The 23476-nt window shown below is 39.6% G+C and overlaps 1 protein-coding gene across 2 annotated transcripts in view; it reads left to right on the top strand.

Moving 5' to 3' along the window:
• Window positions 1-23476, top strand: part of NKAIN2 (sodium/potassium transporting ATPase interacting 2) — a 571249-nt gene that overhangs the window by 70776 nt on the left and 476997 nt on the right. The gene's annotated exons all lie outside the window — the stretch shown is intronic.

The following is a 23476-nucleotide window of genomic DNA, read 5'->3' as shown; positions in this document are numbered from 1 at the left end:
TGTGTCCCCTTCCTTGGCTGGTGGCTGGTTCACAGTGTTGCATCATCCAAAACACCTACTCTGCGCTTTCTTTTGGCTTGGCTAAGTGACCCTCCATTCACCCTGGCCTTTGCGTCCTCCTCTTGTGGCAAGAATAGCAAATTCAGTCCTGTTTACTGCAGCTCCTTTTCTTCCATTCCTAGGCCTTTCTCCTGAAATTTTCACCTCTGTGAACTGGCAAGTACTTTACAACATATCTAGAGAAGTTACTGCTCTTACAGTGCGTCTTTTCCCATCTATGTTCATGGCTGGAATCTGTTCATAGGGGCATGTTTTTTGTAGTTAAACTCTGAATTATTTCTCAAATTGTTTCGCAGGGATTTGTGTGAATGTTGCTACACAAACTCGTCTTGACTTCCATGTGACTCCCGTGCTGTAATCTAGCTAAGGACTAGTTTATGCATGTACATTGGTGGAAGTTTAAAAATTCTTAATAAATGATTCTTGCATCTGTTACCATCCCTGGATACTCCCTTGGCAATGTGTGGCTACTATGGGTACCCATGGGTGACCAGGCTGCAGTGCCACTGGCACGGGCACTGTTTGAAATCACTTCAGTTGCCATGTAAGAGGTTGAGGTACCAGCGCTGATGATATACCAGCATGGAATCTGGAAAGAGGAAATGGAATGAAGTAGGAAATACCTCAGGCATTCCAGTGATGGGATCCCAGCTCATCTGTCTGAAATGGACCATGGAAATTTATGGATTCAACCAAAACATAAAGGGGTGTTAGAGGATACTTAGGCATCTGATGGAGCCTGAAACTGAGAAGGTTCACTTGGATTGTGACCCTTTAGCTACACCGTCAGGATGTCGGGCACAGAATTTTACATGGCTGTGACCCTTTAGCTAGTTTCTCGTGCCCCACTTGTAAGAGAGACTTCCATAGACTTTTTGATTGACATTGGTTCTCCCCCCACCCCAAAAATAATAGAAACCACACAGAATGGTACTAAGAATAAGAATTGCATTACATTGCTTATAAAACTGCAAAGATTGCAAAGTATATATTAAGCTAGTTTTGTTAAGTAGCTTGAATGTGAGTTTTGCAAACAATTTAGCAAAATATATGATATGGAAGAACACAGGAATATTACAAAAATCAAGGAAAGTTAAAAAAACCCCCAACTGTGTGTTTTTTCAGACCATAGCACAAGTGACAAGTGTTAGTTGTGGTTTGTGTGCTTGTTCTGTCAATCCATCTATTAGGGGTTTGAGCTGTCTTACTGAGCCCCTGCTTGGGACTGCACACACACTATTACACTCTTTGATTTTCCCTCTGACATGACGCTATCTCTCACCCTGAAGCTCAGTATTATTTTACGCCATGTGTTAATTTCTTGCATGAATGCCTTATTTACCTTCATTTAGAGTATGCTGCAGGTGGAAACAGAACAGTACTTACTGGCAATATTTTTGGTGGCAAAAAACTGAAGGACAGCTCAGGGTCTTGCATAGCTCCAAGGTATCACCACTGTGAAAGCAATTTGGAGGTGTGATTTGTCATTAAGGAGGACTGGTTTCTTAAATACTGGTGCTTCATAGGACTACCCACGTGTATGAAGTTGGGCAGCCTCTTCAAAGCAAGCAGATCTAACAATTTCTGGGCTCCATCCAAAAGCCACTCAAGTCAATGCAAGTCTTTCCTGGAACTTTAACCAGGGTTTGATCAGGCCCTCAGAAACATTTGTTTTTGTTTGAAAGTGTCTGGTAAGACCAGCTGAACTCTTGGTGCTAAAATTACAAATTTATGTAATAATTGAGTAAGGTTCCGTTACTAAATTGTTAATGGGTATCAGTAGCTGTTCTAACTACTTCCCCCCCCTTCTTGTAATATATAGTATTTACTACACATTGTTCTGTTTTATAAGCATATATATATATATAAGCATTATAGAAGTTGTGTCCATATGATTTATATCAGTTTTCTTATAACTCAGGTGCACTGACTTTAGTAGTAGTTACAGTGTGTATGCAACAAGGGTAGCTAGGTATGCATATACATTAAGACACTTTCAACCAGTGCAATAAGCTTTGTAGAAGATCCATTCAGTACTGTACCATATAGAGGGATCATTCCTTTTCCGAGTTTCTCATTGTTTTCCTTTGTTAGTTGGGTAGGTTTTGATTTTCGAAGAGGTCTTTAAGACACTTGCACTGCATGTATGACTTTTCCATCATCTTTGAGGTTTTCTATCTGTTTTGCTTTGCAACCATTTGTTCCTCTATTAATGATCCTCCGAACAATGGAGCTGGTATTTTCAAAGTAGTAGGGTACACATTTCTTCAGTTAGTTTTAATGACTGAATATATGGCTAATTTCCCTAGGCCGTTTGGGGAATGTACATTTAATTTTATATTTTTCCATTTTCTCTTTCCCCGTTCTCTTCAAAGGCTAATAAAACTGCTTTTCAGTGTTTAAAATTGTATTCAGCAATAGAGAGGTTTTAATGCTTATGTCTGTGTGTGGTTTTGGTGTTGCATGATTACCAGAAATAGATATTCACACGCGTATGACTGCACGTGTGCATATGTGTGTATATATATATATATAAGCTTAAACCATAATTTTAATAGAGTAGAAAAGGAATGCAGCTAGATGTAAAGTGGTTTTAAACTTCTATGTCTTGTGCTTCTCTTTGCTTCTCCTTCGAGGGATGCAGAAACACGGTTTGTGTTTGCCTTGAGGATGAGTGCAGGGGCTCCTTAAATGGCAGCTACAAAAAATTCTTATAACCTTTGCATTTCAAGAGCAAAAATCCAGCAAAAGTAAAACCACAAGGAAATACCTTTAAAATTAAGCATATACAGTAATAGTACACTAATACTTTTGAGCAGTATAGAACTTGCTGTCATAAGACACCACGAGTCTAAAGTTTAGCACAATTTCTATGAACATGCAAGCTTCAGGGCATAAACTAACTTCTAAATTCAAATTTGAGAAGCAACTTTACTTATTGAAAGGTTATTCCATAATTGCCAATTTCATGGTTTCTTGCCCTTTCCTCTGAAGCATCTGATGCTGGTCACTGTCAGAAAGAGAATATTGGACTAGATGAATTGGTCTGAATCACTATGACAATGGCTGTGTTTCTTATTGTGAGGAAATGATCGTTTCTGCCGGTGTCTTACCAATAAGAGCACTTCTAACATGTAGGCGCTAGACTGAGAAACAATCTGTGGTAACACACTTACACATTGTGATGATTTCAGAATGCACAACTTCTTTAAAATGCAAAATTGCAAACTGATCAGCCAGTTTTTATTGGAGAAAAATTAATTACTGCCTTCTACCTTTTTTTAAAAGAAACACGAGCCAGTGTTCTGCTCAAGCTAATGAAAGTTCGGAGTTAGTAAATAATGCACAATACAGGAGGGGTGATGTATTTCAGATGAGCAGCTTATGACCTTTTCAGGAAAACAAACCTGAATCTGCTCCCAAATTTCAGACTTTTATCACAGTGATTTCTGGTCTATAACTTGGGCTTCTAGATAATACAAATAATAAACTGTAATAACAACACTTCCAAATATGATATTTTTATCCAGTTGTTTACTCTTTTCTTGGTTTCAGTAGTAGTGGCAAAACTAATAGTCCCTCTAAAGTAGTGAGTGATGCATCAGAGAGAAGCAGATACGCTTCATGGGAAACCTTTCTGCGGTAGGTTACGCAGAGGGCTCTGGCAATTTTTTTGGTATTTTCTTCTTCTGTAAAAACTTTCTCCACTAGGTGTCCCAAGTCCAAGGAATGTGCGATTCATGTCTTCTAGTTTTAAACATTGACCTTTTTTTCCCAAATCAAGCATTCCTGTTAGGATATATTCAGTGTTCATTCTGATTAAAGTTAAAGGATTTATTCTATTCCAGCCTAGTACTTTTATAAAAAAGATATAAAAAACTAAAAACGACTCAGAATAGTTTTAGTAATCTTTTGCTTCATTCCTACCTCATATTCATGTAAAGGTGACCTGCAAGGTCATCACTGGGACCTTTGTAAACACTTAGCTACAGGACTCCACAGAGTTGAAACAAATAGCTTTGAAGAATTTTTTTAGGGCTGTCCTTCAGAGTTAGGAAAAAGAAACATTCAATCCTTGTCTTAGAGCACAAGCTGATCCTTCTGGAACCATTGCATCAGATAATTCTTAAAGTTTCCAGAAATCTGTGAGAAAGAGAGCCAAACCGCTCCAAATTCAGCATAAAAATATGCGCAGAACCTGTAAATTGTTGGACATGCTGCGTACTTCTGTGCTGCGGAGAAAAACACTTCCATTAATGAGGCCTCACTGGAACCTGCAAAAATATTTGGCAAGGACCTTGAATTGTCATTGCAGATTCAAAGGCAGCAGACAAAATATACATATACTGTGTGCCATTTGTGAGGACAGAACAGACTGATGCAAACTCCTGCTGAGAGGGAGCCAAGATGATCAGATCTGCTTGGTCATAAAAGTTATTCACTGGCAAGCTTGCTGTTTAGAATGTCAAATTATTAGGTCCTTCTGGCATGTTATGATTTTCTTAATTATAATAAGTTTACAGATTTTGTTGATGAGGTCACCACAGGAGCATAGAAAAGAATTTAAATCCCTAATTGCTGAGGGACAGTTAGCAGCAAGAGCACCTTTACAGACAGCTCTAGATGCTGCAGTGACCACGTTACAGTCAGTGGAAATATGTGCGGTAATGAGCCGCTCTTTTCTTGGCTCTGGAGTTCTGAGATCCCAGGAGCGGTGTAGACATCAGAGGAGGATCTTCTGTTTGGATGGTGGGAATTAGTTCTGCATGAAAAAGGGCAATGCCCTTCACACTTTGGAGGATTCCTTTGCGGCATTTTTTTCTTTCAATGTGTACATGACTGCAGAAAAACAAAACAGAATTTTCTGATGGTTGGTCCATGGGCAGAGTAGGACAACACGGAAAAATTGGACTGCTCAAGGTCTCTGTTTCTTATTGATTTTATCAAGTAACAGTCCTTCTGATAAGATGCGTTACGGCAGGGGAGGTTTAGATTGGATATTGAGCAACCTGATCTAGTGGGAGATGTCCCTGCCCATGGCAGGGGGTTGGAACTAGATGATCTTTAAGGTCCCTTCCAACCCTAACAATTCTATGATTAGGAAAAATTTCTTCACCAAAAGGGTTGTCAAGCATTGGAACTGGCTGCCCAGGGAAGCTGTTGAGTCACCATCCCTGGAGGTCTTTAAAAGACATGCAGATGTGCTTAGGGACATGGTTTAGTAGTGGTCTTGGCAGTGCTAGGTTAACGGTTGGACTCGGTGATCTTAAAGGCCTTTTCCAACCTAAATGATTCTGTGATTCTAAGACTGTTTTGAGTTACCATTTTAGTCACTTTTCCTTGCATTGTAAACTACCTTTTCTCATTCTTGGTGTTGAGATACTGAACAACATGGACTGCAAGGTCAGAGAATGCTGCAGGTTGCCTGATACCTGTCCCCAGCTGTTTTATCTTCCCCTTAGAATCATTTTGCCAGAATCTCTTGCCAGTGGAAGTGAATCTTCTTTGTATTTTGCAACAGGGGAAAACCTTCATGAATAAGAAGCAAGAATTTCTATTCACACTATTTCATGGTTTTTCCCCACAAAGGAGAGCTTGAGAGTCCTCCCTACCTTCATTGCCCTGTTAACATCCAGAAAGATTTCCAACACTTTGTTACATTCTCAGATGACAGTCAGAATTTGACAGCACCTACAGATCAACCTCTTGCATTTTTTTTGTCTAGCAGTGCTCCTAACTTTGTCTATGCTAGATAACAATATCACCTGAAAACATCACACAGGCACAACTCGGACATGTAGCTAACAATTCTGTCCTTATTGACTTCTGATATAAAGATCCTGGCAAAGTAAACAAAAAGAAAAAGTTATTTTTGACTAAGACCATGATCAGCTATATGGTTTAGGAGATATAAGGCCTCATGACGTCTCCTCTTTATATAATTTATATAAGAATTTGTTGGCCGCATAAGGACGGACTTAGACTCCAAGTAATCAATACCTTCCCAGCACGTATCTTGGGAATAATACAGTTACAGATCAACCATGTAGTGATCCAGGAGTTAGTAGTCAGAGATGGCATCTTTATAGTTAATATACCTAAATCGAATTATTGAACTAATGCAAACTTTCCTATATTTCCTGAAACTTCTGTCATTCCTGGTTTTCTTAACCATGCCTTGAGTTCTTGCTAAAAACGCTATCAAGCTTCCCTATAGATCTCATTTGTCTGCATAATTTCACTGGTTGTCATCTGATTATGGAGGACCTAATCTCAGTGTTTAGATGTTCCAGTCTTTTTGTGTAAAACAAATTAAACCCTTCTAGAGTTTCCATCAGACTTACTTGTTACTTATCCAAAGAAAGACCTGGTTTTGTCTAAAGATTATCTAAACAGTTTTCAGAGATAATCAAGCTATGTTATTAAGGTAACTGGACTAGAATCTCTGGGTGATACGTAGTTCCATCAAACTAGACACAGACAGGTTTTACTACCTCTTTGAGAAGCATCCCACTCACTGGCACATTTATTTAAAGTTGCATGGACTATTAGTTACTTCCACGATATGTACTCATTTTGTAAGAGTAGTATTTTGCAGTCTATTTTTAGGGTAGCTCCAAATCGCCGCAGTGCTTAGATCGAGTCACTGCATTTAAGTTAAGCAAGCATTAGAAACTCTGAATAAGCTACTTGCTTATACAACACCAGAAGTTCTTAGGCATTTGTTGTCCATAGCTTTATAATAGTGCATACTGTTCTGCAGCTGGCTCTCCTTTCCCTATATTACAAGGCATGATGAAGATTGTATTCTGCAATGGAGAAAGACCTGAATGTATCTTCATCTCTCCTCTCGCTGACACAGAGCTCACACTGCAACCTCTGCCAGATACTGCAGCATATTCCCTAACCGACATTTTGAAGCCTGAGGATATGCCATGGAGGTACACCATCCCTGGGATGAAGAGCAGACGTGTCAAGAAACTGTATTCAGCTTTTCTGTTAACCACTAAAGTCTGTTTTGCTCTCAGCTCTGAGCATTTGTGTGGTGCTTACCAGCTCAGTTACTTTTGTTATTCTTTTGAATGTGTTTACACTTTGCTCGACTTTGAGAAAAGCATTATTGTTTTCTCAGCCCTGGGAATCATTTATAATTTCACATATAGAGGAGTAAGCATAACTGACAATATGTAAATTAACTGCTTGTTTTACCCGAAAGAAACCATCTTTAGATGAAATATAATTCTGAGTATTCTAATTCTGCTTAGTGCTCTGCTGCACTAGTTGGGAAAGTTAAATGGTATAATCTTCAGTACTCATCAGAAGCTCTGGGCAAGGAATGAACATTTTATGGCTTATCAATCAGTGGCTGCCAAAGACCTTGCAAAGAAAACGGAGTTTTGATTGGTTAATGTATGCATATTTGGAGAATTCTAGCCCTCTGAACGTAATATATTGTACTGCCTGAACAGGTGAGCAAAATACTAGCTACCACATTAGGAGAAATCCAAAACTGCACCATCTACAGTTTTTTAGAAAATCTTTACAGCTTTTCTTTTTTAAATAGGCTATATAGAACATCTGTATGAAGTATGGCTCTAAAGTACCCCTGTGCAAATGTGTGGCTGTGACTGGCTAAATCCTGTTTTTAAAATTACTTTCCCGTAGTTAACAGCAAAATTTGAATGTCTCCTTAAAGCCTGTTGATCCGTGGAGCTAACTTGCTAAGCCATTTCCAGCAGCCAGTGCCACACGTCACGATGTCAGTGCTTCGGGGCTGGGTTCACCAAGGCTGCCTTCAGCCTCGTAGCAAAGCGGGATCTGGTTTCTTTGCATCCAGACAGAGCTACCTTAACAGCTTTCCCGCTATCGTTTATGACAATGGAAGTATCAAAATGAGAATGCGTGGAACAACTGCGCCAAGTGTCGTCACAATGTGGCAGAGAAGGTAGGCTGCTCCTCCTGACGAGCACCAACACCAGCTGAGGTTAGAGCAGCCAAGTGGGTTGTGCCTATAACTGAGGGTATTGAACCTTCACTAAGAGGAGCAACTGGCTATTTCTACTCTGCTTGACGGGCAAGGCAAGTGCTGCATGTAGGAGATGATACCTTTCTGCTGGTGGTTCATTTATATGACAGAGGTGCTCCACGGGTGATATTCAGGTAGTGTCCAGTATCTTCACCCCACCGAACTGACAAAAAGTAGTAAGGTTGCAAGGGAGTATTTGATCCGATAGATCAAATCCAATATATCCAATATCTGAACCTCTTAAAAAACATTTCTTAATAAAGCATCTTTCTAAATAAATGGCCATTTCAGGAGTGTTCTTCATCACAAAAGGTTTTAGAAGATGAGCCTGGTGATTATAGCAGTCATTGTCAAGGTATAAGGAATTTTAGCCTATGTGTCAGTACGTTAGCCAGGATTTTTAAGAAATTAAACCTTTGTATTAAATTTCAGCATAAAATACCATGTAATAAACAGAATAAAAGCTATTACTCATTTTCAACTGATAGGTGATTTACTGTATGCAAATGAAGTATCACAGTGGAAAAACATTCAGGCACTTAAAAAAAATTAATGAAAAGTTATGCCTCCATAAATCATCATGTTACTGGTTCATTTCATCATTTTCCTATCTTATTCTGATGCATTTCAGAGCCTGTAGATAGGCATACCAGAAAAGGCAAACCAGAGGGTCGCTGAAAACTTCTGAGCGTGGATGGACGCATCTGATCAGGAACTCCCGCCCCTGAGAGCAGGACAGCTTGTGCCAAGATTTTCCTTAGGAGGGAAGGACAGTGCAGCTCAGTATCACGTTGAGCAGCTGTTATTCTGGAACTGACCGTCCAAGAGAAGTGGGATAAAATACCTGCTTCTACAGGGATGTAAGACAAGATCGTTTGGAACAGAGTCAGAAATGTATCAGCTTTCAAGAGAGGTTCATATTTCAAAAAGAAGAGGGGAAAAAAGGCTGTGTGGAGGGCTGTAACCTTGTTGAAAAGCTTTTTTTGAACAATGCAGTTGTGTTAAAGGCATGGGTCTGATGTCTTAAGAAATGTAAAGCCAGATGTATGCACATCTCGGCTTTCACAGTTCTCTTGCCTTAGATTGCAGCTATCGCTTTCAGCGATTGAAAATGCGTGTTGGCAATTGTAAATCCGTGTGTGACATTCTAGTAAGGAAAGACAAAGCTGTAAAAACATAGTGCCATAAATGCACTGACTTGCCTCCAGTGTCCCATTTTCAGCAACAAAAGGAAATAAGTCTTAAAACTGTACATAAAGCTCTCCTGCCGCATATTGCTATTATTCCTCATTCATTAAACACTTTCTTGCTATAATCAAACTTGTGGGAAAATGGCCATAGAACAAATGTGGAAAAATAAAAGCACAATTGCTTGTGCATTATTATTGCTATTAATCAGCACTGTGGGACTTGTACAGTAGTATGATGTTTCCATAGTATATCTTACATGTTCATAAGCAGTACTTCGTCTATGTAAAGTATCACAGACAGGATAGCAACGAGACAAACCAGAAAAATAATAAAAAAAAAAAAGGCAGTAATTGTATGTAGACAGGTATTTCGGCTGGGCCTCAGTTTCGTGCAAAAGCATGTTCAATATTTGCTGGAACAAACCCCACATTGTGCAAACAAACGGGTATGCGTACTTGGATGGTCACCCAGAAGATATCCGTGCTGTAATGGGGCAAAAGGCCAGAATTTCTGGTAGCCTAGCAACAGCACTATTCTGGACCAGAACCCCCAGGGCGTTGCCAGGCCTCTGTAATACCAAGCTTAGGAGCCCCTAAGCTAGTTACACTTGAAGCCCCAGCAGAGGCAGAGGAATAGGAAGTCTCCTAGACCAGGAGCTGGCAGAATCATAGCTCAAATTCTCATGAAAAGCAAAGGGATGAAGTCAAACATTTTAAGCGCGTCTGCCCTGCATAGCTTAGAAAGTTTCACTTTGAAAATTGAAGACCATAAGTTTGGTGAAAGTACGGAAACAACTCGGCTAAATAGCACTGTTGAGTAAACACCTGTTCCGTGCGTGCTAGGGCTTCCCCTGCGCTTGAGAAGGAGACACGGCTGAACGACATTAATCAGGAGCAGGAACAAGAAGCAACAGAGGATTGGTCAGAAGCACAAATCCTTTTTTTTTTTGCAAAAGTTATTTGTGCAACGGTTGCTGTGGTATCAGGAGATTAAGGGTCTGGAGAGAGACATTATTCTTTGAGTCAGTAAGTCCATAAATATAAAATGTAACCTTATGGCTCTTCACTTTGTCTGTATAACAGGAAGGACATCTGATTACAACAGGTGAAGAAAGCAAGAGATTAAAGAGCTTTTCTCCTGCTTTGATTTAGGATTAATTTTCCTTGATTGGTTTTGGTGTGTCTTCACTCCATATTAGCCTAAGTAATTTGTGGTTGAGGGTGAAGGTGTTGATTTACCTTTGTTCAGCACCAGCAGAGGTTATGACAGAGTTGCTGTGTTGCTGCTGTGTGGTAGGTGAACTGCTTGGGGGGGTGGGGGTGGGGCTGTTGCTTGTGGTATTTTGTACAGCTGTTAGCACAGGTGTTTTGAGTGTCTCCTGATAGAAGAGCTGGTTGGCTCTCCTGAGCTTGGAGAAAAAAGTACTGCGGAGAGGTATTCAAATGCTCTCAACCCTTCAGTGACTCAGCTTCGTCCTCACAGAAATCAGACTTGTTACCAGTCTAAATACGAACTGGACCTAAAGGCTATGCTGTGCTTCCAGATGGGTGTGACTAAAAGCTCCAGCAAACTCAGGTTAGCGAGTTTTTATGTGAGAGTGGTGGGATTTCTGTGTGTATGTTTGGCTGGCTTTGAAATGGTGATAATGTCATCACATTGTGAAGGATGTCTCAGTGGCTGAAGGTTTAAAAAAGTTGCAGGTATTTCTTCACCTCTGTTAAGGGTGAGTGGTTTGTATAGGTGGGTGGATTAAATTAAATTCCATTATGAGTTGTTCTTGTATCCCCCTCCTGCAGCTTTTTCTTATCGTCTCAGGTCTGTTACTCAGAGTGTGTGGGAAGATGGCTGAAGTAAGATTGCTTTTTCTATCTATCCAGTGGGAGGTTTACCACTGGATATGGTTATTTTATGAGTCTTTTCTGTGGTAGAAAGTTGATGCATGGGAACAAATAGAAGCTTGTTGAATCTTAAGGTAAACAGAGAATTAAGGACTTCATTAGGTGTTATTTTCCAGTGCCCTCTTCCCTATAATCCTGTAGGGCTGATTTGCCAAAGGGAGATTTTTGTTAAAATAAATTCTATCCTGGGGTGGGGAAACCAGGATGTGAGTGAAGATCTTGAATAATAACTGTTACTGAAGTTTTAGCTTGTCTTGGAAGTTACTGTTTCACTTGTATCTCTCCTTACCGACAAAGACTGCAGTTGGACTAGTACTCTGATGTCTTGAGGCGTGGAGATGTAGTGCCCTACAGCCTCTCTTGTATTGGAAAATCCCGAAATAGATAATGTAATGGTTGTCAGATTTTCAATTGCAAGAACTTTGATCCTCAGCGTAGTGGTAGGAAACAGATGAATACATGGCAAGAGGTGTCAATGAAGTATTATGGCCTTATGTTCACTGCTAAGTCTCTATGCCATGAGACAATAAAGAAAATGATCTATGCAAATATCCAAAATTAAAATCTGTTCCTCTTGAAATGCAGTGCTTATGTATGTGTCTCTATGTATGTACGTATCTGTAGCGTAAGGGTGGTTTGTCTGCTTCTATAGGCTTGAAACGTGTTTCTCTGGCTAGTAGAGTTAAAACTTTGTCATGCTGTGTGGTCTTTGAAGATAACCACTTTTGCATTAAGGTTTCTATGTGATTTATAACATAAACCTGATGTATTCTGAGGTAAAGGTTTGCTTTCAAATAATTTGTTGCATAGTTAAAATAATAACGCATTGGTGAATTAAATAGTCGACTTGACTTTGCAAGCAGCCATGACTGTTATGGTCAGAGTTTACCCATTGTGAGAAGTCAGGCTTTGGATAAGCGTAGGCCAGACATGTTTGGTGACGCAAACAATTTCTGCATGTAGAAAAATACTTAACAAATATTTCACCTGTTTTAACATCTGTTAGTTTGGGTGTGCTTTAACAATAAGGTATGTTTTGTTGATGCTTCTACTCTAAAACCTTTCTTGCTTTCCTTGTGAATTTCTAAATATCCTTTTTCATGATCTTTGCTTTCTGCAAGTGAACTGAGCAAGGGCACAAGACCCTAGTTTCATCAGAAGCAATTTTATTGTAGGTTATTAGTTGGTTATGTCTTCAAGGCTCAGTGAATCATGGATCAGGTTTAAGTGGCAGGGAAGAGGAGAAACATATATAGTTGGACCTAAGATTTCACTTGGGAGCAAGAAGAGATCAATATAGAATTCCAGCTAGGGAATTCTAGTCCTTGAAAGATGTGACCATGATGTCAGTTACTTCATGTAAGGTGATAAGATTTTTCATTTTTTTAAGAAATTGCCCAAAGGCTATTGCAATAAAAGCTCTACTTCTAATAAGGATGGAATTCCTTGGCCAGTGTTCTGCAGTGGGTAACTCTAGATAATCACACTTAAAGCCTGCAAAGCCAAATATGTTCTTTCTTCCTTGGGCTCAAGTTAGTAAAAATAGTCTTGCTGAGGATTTAGAAAGTGAGCACTTGTGTGCAGATTTATGGTAGTTTTTACATCGAGCAGAGAAATGGGAAGCACTTAATTTTGCATTATTGAATTCTCTTGACCTAATAGCTGCATTACTGGTGGTCTATATGATGATCTAAAGAAATCTTCAGGTGGAAAACTTGGTAGATTAAGTAAAAATTTCTAGTTTTATGACAGAACTAGAAATGGGGCGGGGGAGAAATGCTTTTGATCAGAGTTTTCAAAACAATGGAATTTCTTTGACAGCAGAAAAGATCGATTGGAAATTGGTGATCCTGTATACATAATCCTAGTGTTAATGCTCTCCATCAAGAATAGTGGGTAACTTCTGTTATTTTTTTTTTTTTTTGCTAAATTAGCTCACTGATAAATGAGGTCTCTGAAGTGCAAGATAGTGTTAGAAAAAAGAGCTGTCAGACACTGAGTAGAAGCTGTGGAATAAAGGGAACATGGGCAAGCATGGTTGGAAAGATGGTCTTGGTTAAGAACTTTGCTCTTTTTATCTTGCTTAGCATTGTGAAATAAAAGCAGCTCTGCAAAACAGAAGTTTACAGTGTGATCTATGTTAAAATGGAGAGTGCCATACTTTGAGAGCTTATTTGTGTATGCTAGAACACAAAATTAAAATGCTAAAAGCCTTCAATATAAGGTGGCTCATTTGCTAGTCAGTCACTCTAATGTAGCTCAGCTGAAATCAACCAGTGTAAATCAGTCTCCTGTGTTTACTTGTCAGATTGGGAGATGATGGCTTTTTTTTGTTTGCTTTATGTATAATTGAGATGTTGCAGGTTTTTTTTGAGAATGTTCTGGTTACAGCTGTATAACATCTTGCATGACTCTGGAGTCAATGTTCAATTTAAAAGATGTATTACACCTAAGAAGCGTTTAAGATTAAAAGGCTATATTTTGGGGAACTAAATGACTATACAGTGCCACTTAAATCTGCAACAGTGTTTACAATATCAAAGAAAGATCTTTGGGGTTTTTTGTACTACTGGAGACCAAAGCTTCAGAAGGCTTTATAGCAATACATGTTCTGAGAGAAAACTGTATTTTTATAGCTAAATTCCCAAAGTGGGAGATGCCTAACTCTCCAAATTAATACTGGAGCTAAAGAACTGTAAGAGACAGGAAGAGTAAAGTGCTTGGAAAATGAGGAAGATGAACAGACCTACACTTCTTTGTGTGTGTATAGTCTTTAATCAGCCTTAGGATACATACACTTTACAGTATTATTCAGCTCATAATCATATACACTAGTATTTATAATGTGACAATAATGAAAGTCTAGCTGCAACTGAGAACCGTTCATCTTAGTCATGACTCCATTCAAATAAAGGGAAAAGCATCTACCCTTCTGTACTGGACTGAGCTTGATAGCACTGTGGGTGGTTTCCCTAATGCTGTGGGTGTTGCGGCTTTCTGTTTTCCATCTGATTGCTTGATCATGTTCTTCATCATTATGGAAGAGTACAATAATTGGATTAAATGATTACACATATAAAGAGGAAAACAGGTAACATATTCTTACTATTTTTTTTTTTGTTATCCCTTTGCTTCCTGAGTAGGCCCAGCTGAAGGTTTGGCTGTTGTCAGTGCTTTGATGTGAGCTGTGCTGGTATACTTTCTGGTGGCAGAAACAAGAAAACCCTTGTGCTTTTTAGGGTGGAATGAAGGTGCTATAAATACCAAAGAAATGATACTCAAATGTATTTAGGAAGCCAAATCCTAGTTGATATAATTACAAATGCTTAAGCCCCTTCTGAAAATCTCAGCGGCTTTGTGGTTTGAGTCATATTCTTTCTCCTCTCATAAGCAATGTGCATGTGTGATGGAAGGGGAGGATAAAACATCCTCCTTTAAATAGTGTTGTGGTTTAACCCCAGCCAGCAACTAAACACCACACAGCTGCTTTCTCATTCCTCCTCTGGTGGGATGGGGAAGAGAATCAGAAGAAAAAAGTGAGAAAACTTATGGGTTGAGATAAAGACAGTTTAGAAGTAAAGCAAAAGCCACACATGCAAAGCAAAACAAGGGAATCCTTCACTAATTCCCATAGGCAGGCAGGTGTTCAGCTATCTCCAGGAAAGCAGGGCTCCATCACACATAATGGTTACTTGGGAAGACAAATGCCATACCCCTAAACATTTCCCCCCCTCTTCTTCTTCGCCCAGCTTTATATACTGAATGTGATGTCACATGGCATGGAATATCCCTTAGGTCAGTTGGGGTCAGCTGTCCCAGCTGTGTTGCCTCTCAACTTCTTGTGCCCTCCCAGCCTACTCACTGGTGGGGCAGTATGAGGAGCAGAAAAGGCCTTGACTGACAACAGTCAAAACCCCCAGTGTGCTATCAACACCACTCTCATCCCAAATCCAAAACATAGCACTATACCAGCTGCTAGTAAGAAAGTCAACTCTATCCCAGCTGAAACCATGACAGATGGATAGGGGAATTGGCAGAATGGGAGTCTCTCTGAAAACAACATGGTGAATTGAAGGGGCCATCCTTCAACAGATGGATTAGGGAGGTGGCAGCCGGTAGGAGAAGAGAGCAGGAAAGCAAAGCTGCACTCTAACACTTGATGTAAACTACATCAGCTGGAATTCTCTGTGTTGTCTTGCTCCAACTGCCCCCTTCAGTTAATCGCTGAGGAAGACGGTCCCAAAAGCAAATTAGCTCTCAGGATGGAAAATTTACACCAGTGGAGATTGTTTCATTCAAATCAATGAAAGTGCAAAAACCCCCAGGAAATTCTAAAGCTTTCAGTGCTGCTGTATTTCACAAATTATCTAAAGCTCCATTCTGTCTCTGGACTTCCTACCTTACCTGCCTTTTTCAGAGAGAGCTGAGAAGAACAGGCAATCAAGAAGATAAATAAGAACATCAGTGTTTGTATGATTAAGGTTTTGGCGAGCTAGAATTGTTTTCAGCCATAGTGTTTACATTTACTTGGACTATTTCTATTTAACGAACAATTAATTTTGTGGCATTCTTGCTGTTTCTTCTTGGAAAGATGCTTGAATGACATCTCCTGCAATCCAAGTATGCCGAACTCTGACTCTTTGTAATCAGGACAACATTGTCTACAGCAGGAGCCTAGATTAGCCATTGAAAAATCCAGAGGTCTGACTCGATCATTATCTTCGTAGACTCAAATTAGCTGGACTGTGTGACAGTATGTCTGGTCATTGTGAAGGCAGCCAAGAGCTTGAGGGAGTTCTGAAGTGCTGTAGGAAGGGTGTGGAGAATAGTGTCAGTGCACCACAAAACCAGGTAGGATCTTGACCCTGATTTGAGACACGTGGTCCTGAAAGTGTGTTTTGGGTACTGTGATTCAAAAGGTTGCAGCTGCTAGGAATGTGACCCTCACTCTGAAACAACAAAACCACACCTTGCATTTGGATGCCAATTGTCAGATGCATGCTGGTAGTTAAATCTTCTATTGGATGAAGGGCTTTAAGTAAACTATTTGAATAAAATCAAGAATAACTGACCATCTTCTAGTTCTGTCAATCTTGACCTAGACGATAGCACTACCACTGAGACAAAAGGAAATTCAGTAGCGGGACAGTAACTGAGAAGCCAACAAAAGATTGGTTGTGCTTTGTCTTGATCCAGCCAAGCTTATTGTATGACTTCCAGTCTATGAAGGTTGTCCTTGTCATACATTGATCTCTCATGTATTTAAATGCATTACAGGATCTTTAGAAAATTTTTGTCCTGGTTCCTACTTGGTAGTTAAAAACACAAAGCTCCCTTTGTGTCTTTTGCTGGTGTTACGCTATAGTTATCCCATTGCTTGGCTATACAGGAATTCTCTGTCGCAGTTTGAAGGCAGTTATTGCCAGTAGTGGGCACCAACTGCAGCAGATAAAACAGTTTGAAAGAACTGTGGAAAAACTTTGAAGTTTCCTCAACAGGCATAACATCCGCTTTAATTTCTCATGTTTGCTGCCTGTAAGCCTCTTGCTGGCTGAGAAAAAGAGGGTATTGTCTCTCATCAACAGCAGGACTGTTTGCCAGCCCTTTGACTCAACAGGAGAATTTTGAGCTTTCGCAAAATTTGCAGTTGAGCAGATGGACAGTACACAGGAGGCCAAAATGACACAAAGGGAGCCCTTAGTTTGTAGAGCACAGTTTGGGTCTGTCTCTAGATTGTCAGCTTTGTGCTCTCTGCAAATGAGGCTGGTACAAAGAAAAGAGTACAGGACTGAGACTGAAAGGAAATCGTCTGTGATGAGTGAGAGCACAAAATGTGGGTCAAGACTTTTAAACCTCCTCCCTAGTTCTTAGAACTGGATAGAGAATGTGAAAATTGGAAGACTGATACACAAGAAGCTTTGTCCTTCCTTACTCAGCATATGCCTTAGAGTTAGCAAACACGCAGAGGGTTTTTGAATTGTTTCCACCAAAAATGTTGAGGCACGTCATTGAGACCTTGCAAAAGACACAGGGTTCCTTTCTAGTACAGCTTCACTTAGCTCTTTCTGCTCAGAAAAGCCTTAACACTTGAGCAATGCAGAATCTGGCTAAGACTTCACATAGTGACCCTGAAAAAGTGATTAATGCAAGAGGATAGTCTTTCCTCTCCAGAACTAGGAACAGAGAAGAAATTGAGGTCATAGGGAAAGGAAAGGAAGAAAAAAAAAAATTAAGAAACACACTAAGGATTAAGAACTCATATACTCATTTCCCTCCTCAAAGGCTTCTTCCTTTGTTGGAGGCTGAGGCATTGGCACTTGACCCACAGGACTCGAAAGAAGAAACTCAGGACAGATTGTTCCCAAAGGATTTATTTGATACTGTGGTCAAATAGTCATAAAAACTTCAGAGCTGCAGCTGGCAATGGGAAAAGAAAAAGTAAAATGCAAAAGGAGAAATACTAATAGTAAAAGGTAGTCTGATTCTTTCCCCTTAGGACAAGACTTGTAGATAAATTCAGAGGTTCTTGAAGGAAAACTCTGAAATATCAACAATGTGGTATTAAAAAAAAAAACCCACAAAACCCCAACACCCAACCATCCACTGATTTCACTACAGCATTGCTCTTCTGGTGTAATGTATTAAAAAGTAAATAAATAGGAAAAAAAAAAGGGATTAATTGACACTATATTAGATGTCTTCCTAACAGTAACTCCCCACTTGATGTTCTTCTGGAAGTAAGACATCATCAGTGTCCTTGGCAGTGCAGTATTAACCCTTCCCTCAGTGGTGCAGTTCCTGTAGCTCTAGAAAGTTAAGGTCAATTGGAAAATAGATCTGTTAAGGGGAAAACAAAAAGTTTAATATAGCAATGCAAGAATATCTAAACCATGATCTTTTATTTCTTTCAGCCCAACCATACAAGGAATGATTACCCATATACCAGGCAGACGTAAACCACAAAGGGACAGAGACAGGGAAATTCAGTCACCCCCCACCCCCCCTCCCAACTTTCTGTTTTACAGAGACGCTCCCCAGGAGGAGAAACTGTCCTGCTTTAAGTCAATGTGGAGCATCCTTTGCATTCAGCAGAAGGAAAACATGCCCGAAGTGGGATGAGATGGTCTATGTAGCAATTAAGGAGCTATCTTATAACTTAGAAGACATGCAAAGGAGACTTCTATCAGTGAAGTGACTGCCTTCAGTGGGATCGGTGTTTTCCCTCACGCCTTTCAAAACCTTAGGGCTACCTGTGTATTTCTGGAACGTGTGATTTTATTTAACTAAGAGGCAATACTAAGGCCAGGAAAACACTGATAATAAGCTTCAGGAGGTTTTCTGGGACACAACTGCTATTCTGGTCTCAGTCCAAACATGGATCTTAATGCAGCTTTGGGATCTTGCAGTGTTCAAGAGCTCATTTGGGACCAATGCACTAGTGCAGGCAGACCCGCTGTGGCAATCCATAATCGGCTGACTTATCTTCTGAACGTAGCAGATATGGAAACAGTTCTGACAAATGTTTCTGAAATTAATACCGTGTTGAATATTGAAAGCATGCTGGAAAACTTAATTCTCTTCCATAGGCCTTCAACAGGGGTTTAAAAAAAAGAGGTTGGAGAGATGAGGCAAAGAGTTAGCCTGGTGAGAAGAGGGCTAAAGGGGATCAGTGTTTCAGAGACTGCTACCAAACCAGTGTATGTACATATAACTGGCATTTAGTTGGTACTTGGGCCAAGCTAGGTATATGAGCACTATCCACTTTTTCCTCCCTTATCTTCCAAACCCTTCATCAGAGTGTTTTTTGGGGACTCTCAGTCATTCCTTCGTTTTTCTAGGAAACCTGCCCTCGCATTGTTTAATTCTGGTAACATACACTATTCAGGACTCTAGTTCATACATTGTACCTGCTGTCCAGATGCATCCTGTGGAGTTTACCAGCTAATGCAAGGTGGTATGGATTTTGCATTACCAGTTTTTGGGTAGTGCCTGCAGCTCAGAGGAGGACATTCTGTGAAACTGAGTTACGTGGGGGTGGTGGTCTTGTGCGTCTGCACTCCTCATTGTCAGGTATCACTGCATGCAATGTTTTCCTGCTTGCCAGACTACTCAAACAACTGTATCACTGGAAAAGATTTAGGCATAAAATTGGCCTGCTTAGGTGATTTTATTTAACAGGTTTGTTAACGTAACAAAAGACTTTCTTGGGTATTTGTTTTGTTGGGTTTTTTTTTTTTGCATTCACTGATAAAACCTTCCTTAGTGGCCCCAGTGTCATGGATAATTTAAGAAGCTGGGTTATTCACTGCTACAACTTTTCTCAAAGCTGATATCCTTTGAAGACTTGTTGCAACTATGGTTTTTCTATTCATACTGTTGGAAAGAAGTATTGGGGCCACCCAGGGCAATTATTATGAGCAGGATTTTCCTTAACCTAAGCTAAAATAACCTCCTTTGTCTCCTTGGGTGTTTGCCCCTAGTTGTTTATGGTTGAGTTGTGGTGATGTTGCACTAAGTTATATGGTCATGGTGACAGCAAGAGGGCATGACACTACTTCTTTCCTTAGCCTTCCTCAAGGCTAACACAGATGTCCTAGTTAAGAAACTTGCATGCTTTAATAGCAAGCAATGTAGATGCCCAAAATTTTGGATTATGAGGTTTTAAATATTAAGACCCTCTACTCACCCATTTTTTATTTTTTTTCTGCTATCTGAGATTTTTATGTATGCAGTCATTTACTACTTCTGGATCCATCTGAACTGCACAGAACCCATAACAATTCTCAAGTGAAAAATTCCTACTGTGGGGGAACACTCTAATATGTAATAACAGGATGGTTTTTTTATGGTTTTGCCATATCGTTCATGTTTTCATCTTCTCTACGTAAGTTTGGGGTTTTCTTTTCCTTTAGTTTTAGAATTATTTTCTGTTGAAACCCAAAAGACTGCTGTACTTGATGTATAATATGCACTCTTCTATTCACAGAAGCTTGTAGTTTGAATCTCTTGATTATTGCCTCATACAGCTTGATAAATGCAATATATCTATCTTCCTTTAGTTACAAGTTCATGAGTCTCTTGCCAATTTGCCTTTTTATAATAACTGTTTGACCATGGTGGAACAGGAGAGAGATGAAGAATGAGAGACTCTGTTAGAGGAATTGAGTTTGAGATTAGATTTTGGCACTGAGCTGCAAATTTAAGTGTATGATGATTAGACACCAGATTAAGAGGTAGTTATGCAATGACACAGCTTTATTCCTGTTGTTTTGATGTGGTGCAAACTCTGAGTAAGTGATGCTTGTTTAGGAAGAAATAGAATTCTCCTACCTCACCTCAGCAAGCACAAATACGCACTGAGGAATGCTTTCCTGTTATGCCTGTCTTCTTTCAGAAGCTGGACGAATGCTTGCAGACAGCCTGGCTTTGAGGAGTAATAAAACTTATATATCTGAAGTTACAAAATGACAAATATTGTTATTATATTTTCATCATATGCTGCTCAAGATCAATGTTTCACACATTGGCCTGAAATGTAGTTATGCATTGAAAACCTTGTGAAGCTCTCAAGATGTAGTGGTACTGCCTTTGTATTAACTGTCTAAGAGCACGGATGTCCTCCTCTTTGGTTATTGCTTCTGCTGAGAGTTCAGACAAAGATTCAGACAAAGAACAGGTCATTGTGCAGTGCATCAAACCCCTGAATTGTCACAGGGCTTCTGTGCAACTTATGAACAAGGGTAAATGCCTGTAAATGGGATCTATAAAAGCAAGGTGCCTGCTTACTACCCGTGACCTTTTTCTCGTTCTCTGTCTAAATTGGTTTGGTATGACTACACCTAAATGAAAAGCAAGGCTTTTGGACTGTGGGAGACCTTAGTTATATAAATTTTGGGGCTTGAGTGATAGTTCAAGACAAGCTTTATTTAGGAAACAACTGTCGTTATTTCTGAGGCTGGTCAGTAGGTATATTTACAGTAGTGTTTTAGTTTAAAAAGCGCTCTGTTCATCTGAAGTTAATTTTGTGATTATATCCACTTACATTCTTTGGTATACATGTTGCAGACTGGTTTCTTGTTGGACGAAGCAGACCTCGATGTGCACTATCACAATAACTAACGTACCACAGCTGCTAGGAGCACCTCGTCCATGGGACCACGCTGTAGCTACTTTGAAATAAAAAGCCTGTGTAACATCCTTTGTTTTGGTGTGTAACTCTGCTCTTAGTGGACCGCAATATTTGCTAACATAGTTGTAGTAAATGATGCCAGTGCTGACATCAGAATTCGGGGCTCCGACCCTTGGAAAACTCTGAACTGGAATAATTCACCTAGACTCCAACGAGACTTTTACTACCACTTGCTCTTACGACAGCATCTCTTGAATCAGATCTGGCAGTGAAATTTCTAGATATTGCACAGAGGCACCCATGTTGGTGCCTAGAAGATTCAAAATAGGATTAATTTCAACTAATTCTAGACATCTACAATGTGAAGATTTGTCTGCAATAGCTGATTTATTGAAAGTTTGGGCAGCGAAAATAAATTAATTCATTGTGATACAATTTGATCTATTTTAGATGCCTACTCTAGGATGAAATGAATTGTTCCCTAGTCGTAGCTGTTTCTCTCCCTGACTTCAAAACAAAAAAAACAACCCACCAACCCCAAAACTAGGGTAAACAGCATAAATGTAGTCAGCTACAATCACCTACAAAATAGGTTTCTTAAATTGATGTGTTTCTGAGGTTGAAGTCAGTTATGTTCCTTAGTGATGGAGAGTAAAAGTACTGCTCCAGAGTTTGTTTCAGGGATATAAACTTCCAATTTGAACACAAGGACAGGCATTCAAGGTCCACCATGGGTGGAATTCAAAATCTGTGCCCCAAAGTACTTGCAATGTTAAGACAGCAGTCCTACAAATGCATGCCCTGCTTGATATTTTATGTTGTTGGTATTAAATAGATGTTTTACTCTGTTTGGTCAGCAAAACGTCTCTTAAGAGCTTACTTTACCAAGTTATTTGAGCTGAATCTCCATAAATATTATGTTCCCGTTTACAGAACGTACTGTTGTATTTTCTGAGCCTGTTTCTGAGAAACATACAGTAACAGCGCATTTGCTGGGCTCTTGATATCATGGCCACGTGTTTCTTAAGCAGGTGTCTGCATGCTGGACTTACTTATTTAGAGTGATTATCAAATCACTTCTTCACAGCGTATCAGGTACAAGTGTGTTACTGCAGCAGGAAACGAGTCAACATTCACAAAGCTACTGAAATACTGTTTCAACATATTAAATCCTCATCAACAACAATACCGCATTACTTGGCACTTGCAGTCTTTGGGTCAGGGCCAATGCCTGATGTTGATCTGTTCAATACATTCTACATCCTAAAAGTTCTAGGAAACAAAATGATTGCATCATTTATAATTCTTCCTAAAAGTATTTGTGAAAGCTTAGTGAAGTGCTACAGCAATTAAAATAGCCTCTATGCTTACTAGTTGTAGTTAAGATTGTGTGAACTATGTTTTCATTCCAAACCTCTGGTTTGTTGCTCACAAACTTTGGCAACATTTTACTCTTCATACTGGCTTTTTCCAGTCATCTTTCCTACCTGAAGGTGGTCCTGGTGGTGTTTTATTGTGGACTTCTAGCAGCAATAACCGTTCTGCCATTTTTAAGTGTATGAAAGCTAGGGAAAAAACCTTTTTGCCTTCAGTGACTCTTTGGATCTGTGTTTAAAGCGCCCCACTAGCCAACAAGGCTGGAGGTAGAAAGCTGAAATAGCCCCTACTGTGGAAAAGCAGATTTCAGTGTTTATGGTGAAAACTGGTTTTAGTTTGAGCAAATGAGGAGGAAACTGCAAAAATACGCACATGCGGTTTTTCTGTACTTTAAATAACCAGTTTAATGTGATTTTTATCACAAAATATGCTCAAATAACTGTGGATATTAACCAAGGACTTAGCAATGGAAAAGCTGTCAGTTTTATGTCCCAAATAGCACACTGAAATACTGAGCAATAGCTGTTTGCTTACAGCATTTCTATAGTTCTTAATTTATCAGTGTCAAATAGATCACTGTTTTTACTATGTAGCTGTTCCACATTAACCCTGAATGCAATCGGGCAACTAAACTTTGTCCAAAAGGGAAAACTAATATGCCTTACCTCATATCTAATTTTCATGTGAGTTTGCATGTACGTAGCTCTTTCTGAGCTAGAAAACAAGCTGTATTTAATTTTTCAAGGTTTCAAATGCAACTTTTTGTTAGCTTTTCCACTGGAAAAGTATAGCAGC

The sequence above is a fragment of the Chroicocephalus ridibundus genome, chromosome 3 (genome assembly GCF_963924245.1).
Source record: "Chroicocephalus ridibundus chromosome 3, bChrRid1.1, whole genome shotgun sequence".
Lineage (NCBI taxonomy): Eukaryota > Metazoa > Chordata > Aves > Charadriiformes > Laridae > Chroicocephalus > Chroicocephalus ridibundus.
This window is presented reverse-complemented; position numbering and strand designations above follow the sequence as displayed.